The sequence below is a fragment of the Oncorhynchus gorbuscha genome, linkage group LG16, assembly GCF_021184085.1.
Source record: "Oncorhynchus gorbuscha isolate QuinsamMale2020 ecotype Even-year linkage group LG16, OgorEven_v1.0, whole genome shotgun sequence".
Classification (NCBI taxonomy): Eukaryota; Metazoa; Chordata; class Actinopteri; order Salmoniformes; family Salmonidae; genus Oncorhynchus; species Oncorhynchus gorbuscha.
Genome location: NC_060188.1, coordinates 9,948,431 through 9,968,430, shown reverse-complemented (window position 1 = coordinate 9,968,430; position 20,000 = coordinate 9,948,431). Strand labels below are relative to the sequence as shown.

Genomic DNA, 20,000 nt, shown 5'->3' with positions numbered 1-20,000 from the left:
TTTACATTAGAGATCTTGGTGCTCATGATGCTCATTAGTAGTTACTGCCTCTCTCCTCTCTCTCCTCTCCTCTCCTCGTCTCTTGCCCCCTCTACTTCTTCCCAGGGGAAGCGTTATAAATAAGGCTTTACATTAGAGATCTTGGTGCTCATGATGCTCATTAGTAGTTACTGCCTCTCCTCTCCTCTCCTCTCCTCTCCTCTCCTCGTCTCTTGCCCCCTCTACTTCTTCCCAGGGGAAGCGTTATAAATAAGGCTTTACATTAGAGATCTTGGTGCTCATGATGCTCATTAGTAGTTACTGCCCCTCCTCTCCTCTCCTCTCCTCTCCTCGTCTCTTGCCCCCTCTACTTCTTCCCAGGGGAAGCGTTATAAATAAGGCTTTACATTAGAGATCTTGGTGCTCATGATGCTCATTAGTAGTTACTGCCTCTCCTCACCTCTCCTCTCCTCTCCTCTCCTCGTCTCTTGCCCCCTCTACTTCTTCCCAGGGGAAGCGTTATAAATAAGGCTTTACATTAGAGATCTTGGTGCTCATGATGCTCATTAGTAGTTACTGCCCCTCCTCTCCTCTCCTCTCCTCTCCGCTCCTCTCCTCTCCTCTCCTCGTCTCTTGCCCCCTCTACTTCTTCCCAGGGGAAGCGTTATAAATAAGGCTTTACATTAGAGATCTTGGTGCTCATGATGCTCATTAGTAGTTACTGCCTCTCCTCTCCTCTCCTCGTCTCTTGCCCCCTCTACTTCTTCCCAGGGGAAGCGTTATAAATAAGGCTTTACATTAGAGATCTTGGTGCTCATGATGCTCATTAGTAGTTACTGCCCCTCCTCTCCTCTCCTGTCCTCTCCTCTCCTCTCCTCTCCTCGTCTCTTGCCCCCTCTACTTCTTCCCAGGGGAAGCGTTATAAATAAGGCTTTACATTAGAGATCTTGGTGCTCATGATGCTCATTAGTAGTTACTGCCCCTCCTCTCCTCTCCTCTCCTCTCCTCGTCTCTTGCCCCCTCTACTTCTTCCCAGGGGAAGCGTTATAAATAAGGCTTTACATTAGAGATCTTGGTGCTCATGATGCTCATTAGTAGTTACTGCCCCTCCTCTCCTCTCCTCTCCTCTCCTCGTCTCTTGCCCCTCTACTTCTTCCCAGGGGAAGCGTTATAAATAAGGCTTTACATTAGAGATCTTGGTGCTCATGATGCTCATTAGTAGTTACTGCCTCTCCTCTCCTCTCCTCTCCTCGTCTCTTGCCCCTCTACTTCTTCCCAGGGGAAGCGTTATAAATAAGGCTTTACATTAGAGATCTTGGTGCTCATGATGCTCATTAGTAGTTACTGCCTCTCCCTCCTCTCCTCTCCTCTCCTCTCCTCTCCTCTCCTCTCCTCTCCTCTCCTCTCCTCTCCTCTCCTCTCCTCTCCTCTCCTCTCCTCTCCTCTCCTCGTCTCTTGCCCCCTCTACTTCTTCCCAGGGGAAGCGTTATAAATAAGGCTTTACATTAGAGATCTTGGTGCTCATGATGCTCATTAGTAGTTACTGCCCCTCCTCTCCTCTCCTCTCCTCTCCTCGTCTCTTGCCCCCTCTACTTCTTAGCGTTATAAATAAGGCTTTACATTAGAGATCTTGGTGCTCATGATGCTCATTAGTAGTTACTGCCTCTCCTCTCCTCTCCTCTCCTCGTCTCTTGCCCCTCTACTTCTTCCCAGGGGAAGCGTTATAAATAAGGCTTTACATTAGAGATCTTGGTGCTCATGATGCTCATTAGTAGTTACTGCCTCTCCTCTCCTCTCCTCTCCTCTCCTCTCCTCTCCTCTCCTCTCCTCTCCTCTCCTCTCCTCTCCTCTCCTCTCCTCTCCTCTCCTCTCCTCGTCTCTTGCCCCCTCTACTTCTTCCCAGGGGAAGCGTTATAAATAAGGCTTTACATTAGAGATCTTGGTGCTCATGATGCTCATTAGTAGTTACTGCCCCTCCTCTCCTCTCCTCTCCTCTCCTCGTCTCTTGCCCCCTCTACTTCTTCCCAGGGGAAGCGTTATAAATAAGGCTTTACATTAGAGATCTTGGTGCTCATGATGCTCATTAGTAGTTACTGCCTCTCCTCTCCTCACCTCTCCTCTCCTCTCCTCTCCTCGTCTCTTGCCCCCTCTACTTCTTCCCAGGGGAAGCGTTATAAAAAAGGCTTTACATTAGAGATCTTGGTGTTCATGATGCTCATTAGTAGTTACTGCCCCTCCTCTCCTCTCCTCTCCTCTCCTCTCCGCTCCTCTCCTCTCCTCTCCTCGTCTCTTGCCCCCTCTACTTCTTCCCAGGGGAAGCGTTATAAATAAGGCTTTTCATTAGAGATCTTGGTGCTCATGATGCTCATTAGTAGTTACTGCCTCTCCTCTCCCCTCCTCTCCTCGTCTCTTGCCCCCTCTACTTCTTCCCAGGGGAAGCGTTATAAATAAGGCTTTACATTAGAGATCTTGGTGCTCATGATGCTCATTAGTAGTTACTGCCCCTCCTCTCCTCTCCTCTCCTCTCCTCTCCTCTCCTCTCCTCTCCTCTCCTCTCCTCTCCTCTCCTCTCCTCTCCTCTCCTCTCCTCTCCTCTCCTCTCCTCGTCTCTTGCCCCTCTACTTCTTCCCAGGGGAAGCGTTATAAATAAGGCTTTACATTAGAGATCTTGGTGCTCATGATGCTCATTAGTAGTTACTGCCTCTCCTCTCCTCTCCTCTCCTCGTCTCTTGCCCCCTCTACTTCTTCCCAGGGGAAGCGTTATAAATAAGGCTTTACATTAGAGATCTTGGTGCTCATGATGCTCATTAGTAGTTACTGCCCCTCCTCTCCTCTCCTCTCCTCTCCTCTCCTCTCCTCTCCTCGTCTCTTGCCCCCTCTACTTCTTCCCAGGGGAAGCGTTATAAATAAGGCTTTACATTAGAGATCTTGGTGCTCATGATGCTCATTAGTAGTTACTGCCTCTCCTCTCCTCTCCTCTCCTCTCCTCTCCTCGTCTCTTGCCCCCTCTACTTCTTCCCAGGGGAAGCGTTATAAATAAGGCTTTACATTAGAGATCTTGGTGCTCATGATGCTCATTAGTAGTTACTGCCCCTCCTCTCCTCTCCTCTCCTCTCCTCTCCGCTCCTCTCCTCTCCTCTCCTCTCCTCGTCTCTTGCCCCCTCTACTTCTTCCCAGGGGAAGCGTTATAAATAAGGCTTTACATTAGAGATCTTGGTGCTCATGATGCTCATTAGTAGTTACTGCCCCTCCTCTCCTCTCCTCTCCTCTCCTCTCCTCTCCTCTCCTCGTCTCTTGCCCCCTCTACTTCTTCCCAGGGGAAGCGTTATAAATAAGGCTTTACATTAGAGATCTTGGTGCTCATGATGCTCATTAGTAGTTACTGCCTCTCCTCTCCTCTCCTCTCCTCTCCTCTCCTCTGCCCTCCTCTCTTGCCCCCTCTACTTCTTCCCAGGGGAAGCGTTATAAATAAGGCTTTACATTAGAGATCTTGGTGCTCATGATGCTCATTAGTAGTTACTGCCTCTCCTCTCCTCTCCTCTCCTCTCCTCGTCTCTTGCCCCCTCTACTTCTTCCCAGGGGAAGCGTTATAAATAAGGCTTTACATTAGAGATCTTGGTGCTCATGATGCTCATTAGTAGTTACTGCCCCTCCTCTCCTCTCCTCTCCTCTCCTCGTCTCTTGCCCCCTCTACTTCTTCCCAGGGGAAGCGTTATAAATAAGGCTTTACATTAGAGATCTTGGTGCTCATGATGCTCATTAGTAGTTACTGCCTCTCCTCTCCTCTCCTCTCCTCGTCTCTTGCCCCCTCTACTTCTTCCCAGGGGAAGCGTTATAAATAAGGCTTTACATTAGAGATCTTGGTGCTCATGATGATCATTAGTAGTTACTGCCCCTCCTCTCCTCTCCTCTCCTCATCTCTTGCCCCCTCTACTTCTTCCCAGGGGAAGCGTTATAAATAAGGCTTTACATTAGAGATCTTGGTGCTCATGATGCTCATTAGTAGTTACTGCCTCTCCTCTCCTCTTCTCTCCTCTCCTCTCCTCTCCTCTCCTCTCCTCTCCTCGTCTCTTGCCCCCTCTACTTCTTCCCAGGGGAAGCGTTATAAATAAGGCTTTACATTAGAGATCTTGGTGCTCATGATGCTCATTAGTAGTTACTGCCTCTCCTCTCCTCTCCTCTCCTCGTCTCTTGCCCCCTCTACTTCTTCCCAGGGGAAGCGTTATAAATAAGGCTTTACATTAGAGATCTTGGTGCTCATGATGCTCATTAGTAGTTACTGCCCCTCCTCTCCTCTCCTGTCCTCTCCTCTCCTCTCCTCTCCTCGTCTCTTGCCCCCTCTACTTCTTCCCAGGGGAAGCGTTATAAATAAGGCTTTACATTAGAGATCTTGGTGCTCATGATGCTCATTAGTAGTTACTGCCTCTCCTCTCCTCTCCTCTCCTCTCCTCGTCTCTTGCCCCCTCTACTTCTTCCCAGGGGAAGCGTTATAAATAAGGCTTTACATTAGAGATCTTGGTGCTCATGATGCTCATTAGTAGTTACTGCCTCTCCTCTCCTCTCCTCTCCTCTCCTCTCCTCTCCTCTCCTCTCCTCTCCTCTCCTCTCCTCTCCTCTCCTCTCCTCTCCTCTCCTCTCCTCTCCTCTCCTCTCCTCTCCTCTCCTCTCCTCACTCCCCTCCTCTCCTCTCCCTCACTCAACCTCTCTCTCTCTAGATGAGGATGTGTAAATATGGGATTATTGAGGAATTGATCTCTGCCCTGCTCTGTCCAGTGTATCCTCCACCTCCCATTAATCTGCAATGACTGGTGGAGAAGCCCAGAATCCATCAGTGGGTTTCACTGCAGACAATTGTCTGAAGGGCCCGCTCCATCCAAATTCAATTAGAATCAATGGGCTACATACACAAATAAGAGCGTTGTTAGATTGAGACACATAAATAAGAAGAGGGACAGTGGGGGAGAGAGAATTAAACCAAGAGAGAGAGGCCAGATTGATCTTTCCTCTTTTGGACCGTGTTATCGAGTCTCCAAATGAGATCAGTGTGAATGATATTCCCTAGCTCATCTTTCTCTCTCTCCTCCCTTCCCCAAGTCTCTATCTCTCTCTCCTGCTCTTTCTCTCTCTCATCTGACCTTTTTTGCTCACTCTGCCCCTGAATGACTTCTGAGCCCAGCCTTGAGCTTCACTGTCTGACAAAGACCATCTTTATTTTCTCTGGAGAGAAAGAGGGCAGAGGAAGAGATGAGGAGGGGAGGAGGGTGGGAGCAGGGGACTTAAAGAGGAGTGGTGGTGAGTCATGAGAGGAGAAGTTCAACGACTGAAACAGGGTGGTATGAGAGTGACATGGAGAGACATTGTTGTTGATAATTTAATAGGATCTCTTTTAGACCACCATAGGCATAGTCCTCAGAGACGTACATATTAAAAACATAAGCAACAAAACAAAACTAAATTAGCTTTCTTAAATAGCTAATTAACGTTAACGTAACCCTTGTGTGCACTTGGTCATTATGTTCAAATTATCTGTACTTTATACAATTACCTTCATTAACCTTTCTTTCATAAGTGTTTTTTCTAAAATGTCTTGTTGATGTTCAGATGGCCTAAAACTTCAGTGACATCAGTGGTTAAGATGTAAGTGGAGTTGACTCACTGTGAGAGAGAAATTGAGAGGAGAGTGAGAGAGATTTTTATGAAATCAGGGAGTGTGTGATAGAGATGATGACAAAATGCCATAGAGAGATATGGAGTGTGAGCTAGACAGAGGGATGAGATGAGCTGAAAACTACAGAGAGAGAGAGAACATTCAGAAAGTATTCAGACCCCTTCCCCTTTTTCCACATTTTCTTATGTCACAGCCTTATTCTAAAATGGATTCAATATGTTATTTTCCTCATCAATCTACACACAATACCCCATAATGACAAAGCAAAAACAGGTTTTTAGAAATGTTTGCAAATATATTAAAAATAAATCACAGAAATATCTCATTTACATAAGTATTTAGACCCTTTACTATGAGACTCGAAATTCAGCTCAGGTGCTGTTTCCATTAATCATCCTTGAGATGTTTCTACAACTTGATAAGAGTCCATCTGTGGTAAATTCAATCAATTGGACATGATTTGGAAAGGCACACACCACAGTTGACAGTGAATGTCAGAGCAAAAACCAAGCCATGAGGTCAAAGGAATTGTCTGTAGAGCTCCAAGACAGGATTGCTTCAAGGCACATATCTGGGGAAGGGTACCAAACACTTTCTGCAGCATTGAAGGTCCCCAAGAACACAGTGGCCTCCATCATTCTTAAATGGAAGAAGTTTGGAACCACCAAGACTCTTCCTAGATCTGGCCGCCCGTCCAAACAGAGCAATCAGGGGAGAAAGACCTTGGTAAGGGAGGTGACCAAGAACCTGATGGTCACTCTGACAGAGCTCCAGAGTTCCTCTGTGGAGATGGGAGGACCTTCCAGAAGGACAACCATCTTTGCAACACTCCACCAATCAGGTATTTATGGTAGAGTGTTCAGGTGTAAGCTACTCCCTTGTAAAAGGCTCATGATAGCCTGCTTGGAGTTTGCCAAAAGGCACTTAAGGCACACTCTCAGACCATGAGAAACAAGATTATCCAGTCTAATGAAACCAAGATTGAACTCTTTGGCCTGAATGCCAAGCGTCACTTCTGGAGGGAACCATGAACCATCCCTACGGTGAAGCAAGGTGGTGGCAGCATTATGCTATTGGGATGAAATCCCGCTCCAGAGTGCTCAGGACCTCAGACTTGGGCGAAGGTTCACCTTCCAACAGGACAACAACCCTAAGCACACAGCCAAGACAAAGCAGTAGTGGCTTCGGATAAGTCTTTGAATGTCCTTGAGTGAACTAGCCAGAGCCCGGACTTGTACCTGATCCAACACCTCTGGAGAGACCTGAAAATAGCTGTACAGTAACGCTCCCCATCCAACCTGACAGAGTTTGAGAGGATCTGCAGAGAATAATGGGAGAAACACCCCAAATACAGATGTGCCAAGCTTGTAGCGCCGTACCCAAGAAGACTAGGCTATAATTGCTGCCAAAGTTGCTTCAACAAAGTACTGAGTAAAGGGTCTGAATATTTATGTAAATTTGATATTTATTATTTTATTTTTGTATAGATTTGCAAAAATGTCTAAAAACCTGTTTTTGCTTTGTAATTATGGGGTATTTTGTGAAAAAAAATGATTTCATTCATTTTAGAATAAGGCTGTAACGTAACAAAATGTGTAAAAAGTGAAAGGTCTGAATACTTTCCGAATGCACTGTAAAAGAGATATAAGAGATATACGAGAGCATGTAGAATAGATTGATATGGGGAGTGTGAAGAAGAGACATGACTGTGTGAGAGTATATGACAGAGGACAGGTCAGACCCACACAAGACAGGAGTGAGCTACAGATAGATATGAGAGAGACTGGGACTAAGAGAGGGAAGAGATGTGTCGTATAAACAATTAAGATAGAAGAGATAATGAAATGGGGCGAGAGATACATTATGAGAGTGTGAGATAGAGACATGAGGGATTGAGATAGAGACATGAGGGATTGAGATAGAGACATGAGGGATTGAGATAGAGACATGAGAGGACGTGAGATAGAGACATGAGAGGACGTGAGTCAGACATATTGGAGATGAGGAGGAAAAAAGAAAGATATGGAAGAGATATGAGGAAGAGGGAGCGAGAGAGAAACAGAGAGAGAGTTTGAAATGAATATAGAGATAGATAGGCTGGTCCGAAGTGAGACAGAGTTATCGGGCGAGATCGATCTGGCCGGCTGATGCCAAATGGGGGGTGTAATGATGGGTAATGATTTGAGCCTGGAGAAGGAGCACTGTGTGTGTGTCCGGGACAATGTCCACCCAGTAGCCGTTACTTTCATTAATAGAGCCGATTCATTGCACATCACAAAGACCGCTTCATACCCACCCCACCCCCGTAGCAATGTATATAAACACACTCTCTCTCTCTCTCTCTCTCTCTCTCTCTCTCTCTCTCTCTCTCTCTCTCTCTCTCTCTCTCTCTCTCTCTCTCTCTCTCTCACTCTCTCTCTCCCTCACTATCTCCACCCCCGTCTCTCTCTCTCATCACCATTACTTTTTCATCCCTCTCTCACCCACCGTGTATCTCACTGGAAGTCTGTTCATCTGTTTTTAAAATTAACCTGTCAAAAGACATCACTCTAGGGTAGTGCTACCCTTGGATGGATTGACAAAACACAAACATATACTTATCCATAACCACACATAAGCACTGACACATAGACATTGCTGCCTGCTCACAGATGGAGCCTGTCTGTCTGACACACACACACACACACACACACACACACACACACACACACACACACACACACACACACACACACACACACACACACACACACACACACACACACACACACACACACACACACACACACACACACACACACACACACACACACACACACAACCACATGCACTCAGATGCACGCACACACGCACGCAGGAGTGTACAAACACACACATACACATTTATCTGCACACCTTCCACACACAGACCTACTGACTCTTAAACAGTTTCCACAGCAACATGAAGTGGCTAAGAATAATGTATTCTGCTACAGCTAGGCAGGATTTGCATTACACCATTCCTCTTTCAATATCAGGACCACACTTTTCATTCCACACTGCCATTTCCACAAATGCACAGCAGCGTTTTAACCCCTCCAATGAAGTAACGATAAGGAAGCCAGTAAGGTCACTCTCTATATTGGTGTTGTGGGTTTAGCTGTAGCTATAGTGCAACAGTTCTGCTTAGATAGCAGGGTACAAAACACAGTTTGGAGAAGGTCCATAATGTACCAGTGGTAAACAGGTGCACTTACAGTAACTGAACAATTCCCTTCATAACCAATTCATATAATTTGTATCTTTATGAGAGGGACACAGTTCAGGAGGTTATTCCCCAAGTGATCTGTGTTGTAAAATGTATAACAATCACCTGTCCCTTCCTGGACAGGTATATATATAAAACAAGAATTTGGAACCGTGCAGTATATTGTTTAACCTCTTTCTGCAATATGGCAAGCAGTATCCAGACATTTCAATGAAATGACATTGAACCAACTTGGAATAGATGCTGAATTGACGTCTGTGCCTGGTGGGAAAGCACATTTAAAGCATCAGATGAAAACTTTCATTAGTAATAAAATGGCAGCAGTAGAGCAGAAAGACAAATCAAAAATCAACTCAAAATTGTATGTGATAAGGCTTTCTGTATTGAATATAGCCAGCAATCAAAGCAATTTAAAAGTCAATGGACATTTCACTCAATAATCCAGAATTCAAAGCTCACAAAATCAAAATGAGATTCTGTCCAACCAAAAAAGTATCAAATGTCCTTTAGATCAAAGATCCCAAAAACAATTAAATTAAATTCAGTTCTTAAAATAAAAAAAGGGTAACTCCATAAAAATATCAATTATCAATAATCAACCATTAAGAATCTATTAAAAATATAATTGTCATATGCGCCGAATACAACAGGTGTAGACTTTACTGTTGAAATGCTTGCTTACGAGCCCTTAAGAACAATTCAGAGTAAAAATTTTTTTAACACAAGAGTAATAAAATACACAATGTGTACAAGGAATTTGAAGAAGATATGTACATAAAGGCTGATGCTGATATTGAGGGAGAGATTATTGTCTTGGCACCACACCAGGTCTCTGACAGGTCTCTGACACCTCCTTCCTGTTTGTTGATGGCGTATAGTCAGCAAACCTGATGGTGGTGTTGGAGTTGTGTGTGGCAATTGGGTCATGGGTGAACAGGGAAGAACACAGGGGACTAAGCACACACCCCTGTGGGGGCCCTGTTAAGGGTCAGTGTGGAAGAGGTGATGTTGCCTACCCTCACCACCTGGGGTCGTGGATCCAGGATCCAGTTGCCGAAGGAGGTGTTCAGTCGCAAGGTCCTGAGCTTGGTGACAAGCTTGCAGAAGAATCTGGTGTTGAATGCTGAGCTGTCGTCAATGAACAGCATTCTCACATAGATATTTCTCTTGCCCAGGCGGGAGAGAGCAGTGTGAAGTGCAATTGAGATTTGGGTGGTATGATAATTAGAGTGGTCCAGTATGTCTGGGCTGATGTGCGCCATGACCAGCCTTTCAAAGCACTTCATGATTACAGATCTGAGTGTTACAGGTTGATAGTCATTTAAGCATGTTACTCTAGAGTTCTTGGGAACAGGAGCAATTGTGGTCGAGCTTGAAACATTTTGGGATTTCAGAAAATGACAAGGAGAAATTGAAAATGTCAGTTAAGATGCTTGCCAGCTGATCTGCGGATGGTCTGAGGACACACACTGGTATTCCTTCTGGTCCTGCGGCCTTGCAAGTGTTAACCGGTTTACAAGTCTTACTCACGTCAGCCAAAGAGAGTGCAATCACACAGTCTCCCGGAACAGCAGGGGCTCTCATGCAAGGCTCTGTGTTGTTTACTTCAAAGTGAGCATAGAAGTCATTTAGCTCGTCTGAGAGGGAGGTATCATTGGGCAACTCACAACGGGGTCTTCCTTTGTAATCTGCAATAGTCTGCAAGCCTTGCCAAATCTGACGAGTGTCTGACCTGTTTTAATAAGATTCAGTCATACTTCTGTATTGTCCTTTTGCATGTTTGATGGCTCGATGGATGTTGTAGCGAGACGTCCTGTATGCGTCCTTAAACCTTCCTTGACTTGAGTTAAATACGGTAGCTCTAGCTTTTAGCATAGTGTGAATCAACAGTAGGTTGGTGGCACCTTAATTGGGGTGAATGGGCTTGTGGTAATGACGGGAGGAGAATCAGTGGAATGGTATCAAATACAACAAGCACATGGTTTCTAGGTGTTTGATGCCATTCCATTTGTCCATTCCGGCCATTATTATGAGCCGTTCTCCTCTCAGCAGCCCCCACTCTGCTAATCTCACCATTAACCCGTGGCTTTTGGTTCAGGTACAGGAGCACGGTCACTGTGGGGATGACATCGTCGATGCATTTCCTGATAAAACCTGTGACTGTTGTTGTGAACACATCAATGCTGTTGGATGAGCACCGGAACATATTACTGTCTGCACTAGCAAAATAGTCCTGTAGCATCGCATCCACTTCCTCAGACCATTTCTGCACTGAGCGCACCACTAACTTCTCTCCCTTGAGCTTCTGTTTGTAACCAGGAAGCAGAAGGATAGAATTGTGGTCAGATTTACCAAAGGGAGGTGGAGGGAGGGCCTTGTACACATGTTTGTGTTTTGTGTAGAGCTGGTCCAAAAGTCTTGTGCCTCTCGTGGCACTGGGACGTGCTGGTAAAATTGAGGAAGAACTCATCTGAGAATTCCAGAGTCACCAGCAACAATAAGCACATTCTCTGGATGTGTGGTTTCTGTTTGTTTACAAACACCACCTTGTGTGCCAAGGTGGTGTTGGCCTGCGGTGGGACAGCGGTGATGATAATAGATGAGACTTCTCTCGGAAGGTAGAAGGGTCTGCATTTAACTATCAGGTATTCCAGGTCTAGTAAACAGGTTGAGATGTTTTCCACGCCGGAAGCCGTGCACCACTTTGTTGTTGACAAAGCACAACCTTCTCCCTTTGGATTTCCCCGAGTCCATTGTTCTATCTTGCTGGCGCATGGAGAATCCATCGAGTTGAGTAGCTGAGGGGGAAACGAGTCCGACAGCCATAGTTTCTCGTGTCTCATTGAAAGGATATCTACCGTCCCTCTGAGGTCGTCCATCTTATTATTAAGTGACTGAACATTCAAAAATAAAACAATGGGGAGTGCTGGATGATTGTCTCTGCGTCTAAGTCGAACCAGGAAGCTCCACCGTCTCAGGTGTCGGTGTTGGCGTTTATTTTACGGGGAGCGGATCAGATGTAAACAAATCTTAAGTGAAAGAGTCCAATAATTACCCTTTTGCAGGCAGATAATCCAACTTTGTTTACAGAACAATCACTTCTCTATTTCACTTTAGAAGTTTTCGAAAAACATTGTTTCTCACATGGCGGCCATTTTGCTCTCACCGTCCTAATCACATGACCCCGTACATAAAGTTTTTTCCTAATTATACATAACATTTAATTCTGTATCATTTATCTTTGCATTTAATGTGGTTATGTTACAAATGTACAACATATTGTAAAGATAGGAGAAGTATCACGGAGAGAAACAGCTGTGGGTCTTGAGGATACCATAGATCACACACAAAAACATGGCCTACTGGGCACAAACAGGCTTGCTCCTACCCATCATTCCGATTTGGTCCTGCCATACATACCTATACGTACGCTATGGTCACAAGACGCAGGCCTCCTTACCTTCCCTAGAATTTCTATGCAAGCAGCTGGAGGCAGGCCTTTCTCCTGTAGAACTCCAATTTTTATGGAATGGTCTGCCTATCCATGTGAGAGACGCAGACTCGTTCTCGACCTTTAAGTCTTTATTGAAGACTCATCTCTTCAGTAGGACCTATGATTGAGTGTAGTCTGGCCCAGGGGTGTGAAGGTGAACGGAAAGGCACTGGAATGACGAACCACCCTTGCTGTCTCTGCCTGGCCAGTTCCCCTCTCTCCACTGGGATTCGCTGCCTCTAACCTTTTTACGGGGGCTGAGTGACTGGCTTACTGGTGCTCTTCCATGCCATCCCTAGGAGGGGTGCATCACTTGAGTGGGTTGAGTCACTGACGGGATCTTCCGGTCCGGGTTGGTGCCCCGCCCAGGTTCGCGCCGTGGGGGAGGGGTGCCCCCCTCAGGTTCGTGCCGTGGGGGTTCGTGACCTATACTTGGCCTTGTCTCAGGGTAGTAAGTTGGTGGTTGAAGATATCCCTCTAGTGGTGTAGAGGCTGTGACAAAGTGGGTGGGGTTATATCTTGCCTGTTTGGCCCTGTCCGGGGGTATCGTCGGACAGGGCCACAGTGTCTCTCAACCCCTCCAGTCTCAGCCTCCAGTATTTATGCTGCAATAGTTTGTGTCGGAGGGCTAGAGTCAGTCTGTTATATCTGGAGGATTTCTCCTGTTTCATCCGGTGTCCTCTGTGAATTTAAGTATACTCCCTCTAATACCCTTTTTGCTCTCTCTCTCTCTCTCTCTCTCTCTCTCTCTCTCTCTCTCTCTCTCTCTCTCTCTCTCTCTCTCTCTCTCTCACTTTCTATGGAGGTTTTCCTAGCCACCGTACTTCTACATCTGAGTTGTTTGCTGTTTCGGGGTTTAGGCTGAGTTTCTGTACAGCACTTTGTGACATCAGCTGATGTGAAAAGGTTTTTTTAAATACATTTGATTGACTTGATTGATTGAATCAAAGTGGTTTCCACATCATTTCAAAGAAATTGCATTGAAATAACACGGAATAGACATTGAAATTGAGGTATGTGCTCAGTGGAGGGTACAACACAAAACCATTGACTCAAGATGAGAACTGCAGCAAGATGTCGCTATTGACGATGAACCACTGTAGTTTTATAGACAGACAGCAGAGAATATGTCGGTGCACAAGCCCATTATCTTTCTCCTCTTCATAACTCCTCTTCACAACATCACAAGCAGCGGCTAAAAAAACACTCTTGTGGACAAACTGGCAACTGAGACCCAGAAAAATAAATGAGAGGGAAAGGCTGGTTAATGAGAAATGCTATTTCTACAGCTTTGATGTCCCCGGTCCACGTAAGCACACAGCTTAGACAAAAACTAATTAGAGATGTCGACCACATTCCAAAGACATTAAAAACATATTAGCACAACAACCATTTGAGAGGGTGTCCATGTCCCTCTGTGTGTGTGTGTGTGTGTGTGTGTGTGTGTGTGTGTGTGTGTGTGTGTGTGTGTGTGTGTGTGTGTGTGTGTGTGTGTGTGTGTGTGTGTGTGTGTGTGTGTGTGTGTGTGTGTGTGTGTGTGCATGCACACGTGTGTGTGTGTGTGTGTGTGTGTGTGTGTGTGTGTGTGTGTGTGTGTGTGTGTGTGTGTGTGTGTGTGTGTGTGTGTGTGTGTGTGTGTGTGTGTGTGTGTGTGTGTGTGTGTGTGTGTGTGTGTTTGTGTATGTTTTACTGTTTGTAGAGTACATTGAAAGAGTTCATTATCAAACAATTTTGTACTTTTATTGTATGATCAAGATGATATTGTACTGCATGTGTTACTGTGGGTGCTGATGTTACTAATACCGGGCAGAAGTAGAGTTTGGTGACACTTTATTTGGATAGTCATACTATCAACAAACAATCTGTTGATAAGCAACTGCTTGCTAAGTTTACGGCAAGGGTTAGGATTAGGTTTAGAATAAGGGTTAGGATTAGGTTTAGAATAAGGGTTAGGGTAAGGTTTAGAATAAGGGTTAGGATTAGGTTTAGAATAAGGGTTAGGATTAGGTTTAGAATAAGGGTTAGGATTAGGTTTAGAATAAGGGTTAGGGTAAGGTTTAGAATAAGGGTTAGGATTAGGTTTAGAATAAGGGTTAGGATTAGGTTTAGAATAAGGGTTAGGATTAGGTTTAGAATAAGGGTTAGGATTAGGTTTAGAATAAGGGTTAGGATTAGGTTTAGAATAAGGTTTAGGATTAGGTTTAGAATAAGGGTTAGGATTAGGTTTAGAATAAGGGTTAGGATTAGGTTTAGAATAAGGGTTAGGATTAGGTTTAGAATAAGGGTTAGGATTAGGTTTAGAATAAGGGTTAGGATTAGGTTTAGAATAAGGGTTAGGATTAGGTTTAGAATAAGGGTTAGGATTAGGTTTAGAATAAGTGTTAGGATTAGGTTTAGAATAAGGGTTAGGATAAGGTTTAGAATAAGGGTTAGGATTAGGTTTAGAATAAGGGTTAGGATTAGGTTTAGAATAAGGGTTAGGATTAGGTTTAGAATAAGGGTTAGGATTAGGTTTAGAATAAGGGTTAGGATTAGGTTTAGAATAAGGGTTAGGATTAGGTGTAGAATAAGGGTTAGGATTAGGTTTAGAATAAGGGTTAGGATTAGGTTTAGAATAAGGGTTAGGATTAGGTTTAGAATAAGGGTTAGGATTAGGTTTAGAATAAGGGTTAGGATTAGATTTAGAATAAGGGTTAGGGTAAGGTTTAGAATAAGGGTTAGGATTAGGTTTAGAATAAGGGTTAGGATTAGGTTTAGAATAAGGGTTAGGATTAGGTTTAGAATAAGGGTTAGGATTAGGTTTAGAATAAGGGTTAGGGTAAGGTTTAGAATAAGGGTTAGGATTAGGCTTAGAATAAGGGTTAGGATTAGGTTTAGAATAAGGGTTAGGATTAGGTTTAGAATAAGGGTTAGGATTAGGTTTAGAATAAGGGTTAGGGTAAGGTTTAGAATAAGGGTTAGGGTAAGGTTTAGAATAAGGGTTAGAATAAGGATTATAGTTAGAGCTAGGGTTAGTAGATAGTTAATTGAAATGTTACTGATAGTCCGTATAGCATCTACGGATGGACAATCCAAATAAATTGTTACAGAGAGTTTCTACAGTTACCACGTATATCAAATCAAATCAAATGTATTTTATAGCCCTTCGTACATCAGCTGATATCTCAAAGTGCTGTACAGAAACCCAGCCTAAAACCCCCAAACAGCAAGCAATGCAGGTGTAGAAGCACGGTGGCTAGGAAAAACTCCCTAGAAAGGCCAAAACCTAGGAAGAAACCTAGAAACAGGCTATGTGGGGTGGCCAGTCCTCTTCTGGCTGTGCCGGGTGGAGATTATAACAGAACATGGCCAAGATGTTCAAATGTTCATAAATGACCAGCATGGTCGAATAATAATAAGGCAGATCAGTTGAAACTGGAGCAGCAGCATGGCCAGGTGGACTGGGGACAGCAAGGAGTCATCATGTCAGGTAGTCCTGAGGCATGGTCCTAGGGCTCAGGTCCTCCGAGAGAGAGAAAGAAAGAGAGAAAGAGAGAATTAGAGAGAGCACTCTTAAATTCACACAGGACACCGAATAGGACAGGAGAAGTACTCCAGATATAAAAACTGACCCTAGTCCCCCGACACATAAACTACTGCAGCATAAATACTGGAGGCTGAGACAGGAGGGGTCAGGAGACACTGTGGCCCCATCCGAGGACACCCCCGGACAGGGCCAGACAGGAAGGATATAACCCCACCCACTTTGCCAAAGCACAGCCCCCACACCACTAGAGGGACATCTTCAACCACCAACTTACTATCCTGAGACAAGGCCGAGTATAGCCCACAAAGATCTCCGCCACGGCACAACCCAAGGGGGGGCGCCAACCCAGACAGGAAGATCACATCAGTGACTCAACCCACTCAAGTGACGCACCCCTCCTTGGGACGGTATGAAAGAGCCCCAGTAAGCCACTGACTCAGCCCCTGTAATAGGGTTAGAGGCAGAGAATCCCAGTGGAAAGAGGGGAACCGGCCAGGCAGAGACAGCAAGGGAAGTTCTTTGCTCCAGAGCCTTTCCGTTCAACTTCCCACTCCTGGGCCAGACTACACTCAATCATATGACCCACTGAAGAGATGAGTCTTCGGTTGAGACCGAGTTTGCGTCTCTTACATGGGTAGGCAGACCATTCCATAAAAATGGAGCTCTATAGGAGAAAGCCCTGCCTCCAGCTGTTTGCTTAAAAATTCTAGGGACAATTAGGAGGCCTGCGTCTTGTGACCGTAGCGTACGTGTAGGTATGTACGGCAGGACCAAATCAGAGAGATAGGTAGGAGCAAGCCCATGTAATGCTTTGTAGGTTAGCAGTAAAACCTTGAAATCAGCCTTGCCTTGACAGGAAGCCAGTGTAGGGAGGCTAGCACTGGAGTAATATGATAAAAATGTTTGGTCCTAGTCAGGATTCTAGCGGCCGTATTTAGCACGAACTGAAGTTTATTTAGTGCTTTATCCGGGTAGCCGGAAAGTAGAGCATTGCAGTAGTTTAACCTAGAAGTGACAAAAGCATGGATTCATTTTTCTGCATAATTTTTGGACAGAAAGTTTCTGATTTTTGCAATGTTACGTAGATGGAAAAAAGCTGTCTTTGAAATGGTCTTGATATGTTCTTCAAAAGAGCGATCAGGGTCCAGAGTAACGCCGAGGTCCTTCACACTTTTATTTGAGACGACTGTACAACCATTAAGATTAATTGTCAGATTCAACAGAAGATCTCTTTGTTTCTTGGGACCTAGAACAAGCATCTCTGTTTTGTCCGAGTTTAAAAGTAGAATGTTTGCAGCCATCCACTTCCTTATGTCTGAAACACATGCTTCTAGCGAGGGCAATTTTGGGGCTTCACCATGTATACTGTAGACAACTGTTTGCTAAGTGTTGGTGTTAGGGTTAGGTTTAGAATAAGGGTTCGGATAAGGGCTACGGTTAGGATTAGTGTTAGGGTTAGGTTTAGAATAAGGGTTAGGATAAGGGCTAAGGTTAGGGTTAGTGTTAGGGTTAGGTTTAGAATAAGGGTTTGGATAAGGGCTAAGGTTAGGGTTAGTGTTAGGTTTAGAATAAGGGTTAGGATAAGGGCTACGGTTAGGGTTAGTGTTAGGGTTAAGTTTAGAATAAGGGTTAGGATAAGGGCTAAGGTTACGGTTAGGGTTAGGGTTAAGTTTAGAATAAGGGTTAGGATAAGGGCTAAGGTTACGGTTAGGGTTAGGGTTAAGTTTAGAATAAGGGTTAGGATAAGGGCTAAGGTTACGGTAAGGGTTAGGGTTAGGGTTAAGTTTAGAATAAGGTTTAGGATAAGGGCTAAGGTTACGGTTAGGGTTAAGTTTAGAATAAGGGTTAGGATAAGGCTAAGGTTACGGTAAGGGTTAGGGTTAGGGTTAAGTTTAGAATAAGGGTTAGGATAAGGGCTAAGGTTAGGGTTAGGGCTAGTGCTAGACCTAGGGTTAGTAGATCATTTGTTGAAATGTTACTGATAGATAGTCTGTGTTACAGAGAGTTTCAACAGTCCCCCCCATAGACATGCTTATCAGCAGCAGATATACAGCCACTATTGAGTTGATGACTGAAGGAGAACAACACATCTGGGCCCTTCTGAAGACTAGCCGACACGTTTTGAATCGCTGGTGATCACGATTTCCACTGTCTACACACCGGGTAGCCTCCATCTTCAATGTCACCAGATAGAGGTGGGAGGGAGAGCTGGGTCGACCAGGCTAGATGGTATAAAGAGAAGCAGTCAAATAACGGGGAGCGAGAAAGACAGACACACAAAGGGATTAACACATGCAGAAAGAGAACTATAGAGAGATAGCCTGCTAAACTATTGACATATGCTATGTGTATCCATACAACACATAGGGCAGATGGAAAACATCTGAGTGAACAACTCAACAACGACAGAGTTCTAGGTGAGAAAATGAAACATGATAGTAAAGGGAATTCTGGATAGCCAGACGGAGGGAAAAACAGGGAAGAAAAAATGAAAGAGAAAAAGTGAAGAGCTGGTAGCTGCCTAAAGGTGGCTATTCAGCGGTATTATGGTCTGGTGGTAGAAGCTATTGGCCAGTCTGACAGTTTTTGCCATTATCCTCCTGTACTGCCTGCGTCTCAGTGATGGAAGCAGGGAGAACAGGCCATGGCTCAGGTGGCTGTCCCTCATGATCTTCTTGGCCTTCCTGCGACACCTGGTGTTTTAGATGTGTTAAAGGGCAGGCAGTGTGCACACAATGGTGCGTACTACTGAGCGTGCCACCCTGAGGTTGTTTCCTCGGTACCATGCCATCAGAATGTGTACCTCCTCCCTGTAGGCTGTCTCGTTGTTGTTGGTAATCAGGCCTACTACTGTTGTGTCATCAGCGAATTTGATGATGGAGTTGAAACTATGTGAGGCCACACAGTCATGGGTATACAGGAAGTACAGGAGGGGACTGAGGACGCATCCTTGTGAGGCCCCCGTGTTGAGGATCAGTGTGAAGTAGGTAATGTTGCCTACCTTCACCACCTGAGGGTGGCCCGTCACAAAGTCCAGGACCCAGTTGCATAGGGAGAAGTTCAGTACCAGGGCCATGAGGTTGGTGCTGAGTTTAGAGGCCGCTATGGTTTTGAAGGCTGAACTGTCAATGAACAGCATCTTCACATATGCATTCCTTTTGTCCAAGTGTGCATGCAATGGAGTTTGCTTCTTCCGTGGATCTTCCGGGTGGTAGGGGAATATTTCAGTTTACAGACAAGGCTGCAATCAATCCATGTTTTTTGATTTGGGTAAGTTTTGAAAGACACCGTCGGTATAAGATCATCTATGCATTTTTTTATGAATCCGGTGACTGAGTTGGCATATATATATTGATGTTATCCCCAGAGGCTCCCTGGAACATATTCCAGTCCACGTGATCAAAACAGTCTAGAAGCATGGATTCGAATTTGTCAAATCAGCATTGTACAGACCTGACCACCGGAACTTCCCTCTTGAGTCTTTGTTTGTATTCGCGGAGGAGCTTATACCCTTTTATTCAATAAGACAATTCAGTTAAGGACAAATTCTTATTTTCAATGACGGCCTAGGAACAGTGGGTTAACTGCCTTGTTCAGGGGTAGAACAACATATTTTTACCTTGTCAGCTCAGGAATTCGATCTTGCAACCTTTCAGTTACTAGTCCAACACTCTAACCACTAGGCTACCTGCCACCCCGGTTACTAGTCCAATGCTCTAACCACTAGGCTACCTGCCACCCCGGTTACTAGTCCAACGCTCTAACCACTAGGCTACCTGCCACCCCGGTTACTAGTCCAACGCTCTAACCACTAGGCTACCTGCCACCCCGGTTACTAGTCCAACACTCTAACCACTAGGCTACCTGCCACCCCGGTTACTAGTCCAATGCTCTAACCACTAGGCTACCTGCCACCCCGGTTACTAGTCCAATGCTCTAACCACTAGGCTACCTGCCACCCCGGTTACTAGTCCAACGCTCTAACCACTAGGCTACCTGCCACCCCGGTTACTAGTCCAACGCTCTAACCACTAGGCTACCTGCCACCCCGGTTACTAGTCCAATGCTCTAACCACTAGGCTACCTG

At 45.1% G+C, this 20,000-nt stretch overlaps 1 pseudogene; it reads left to right on the top strand.

Moving 5' to 3' along the window:
- LOC123998976 overlaps positions 1–20,000 on the top strand; it is an 899,899-nt pseudogene that overhangs the window by 812,872 nt on the left and 67,027 nt on the right.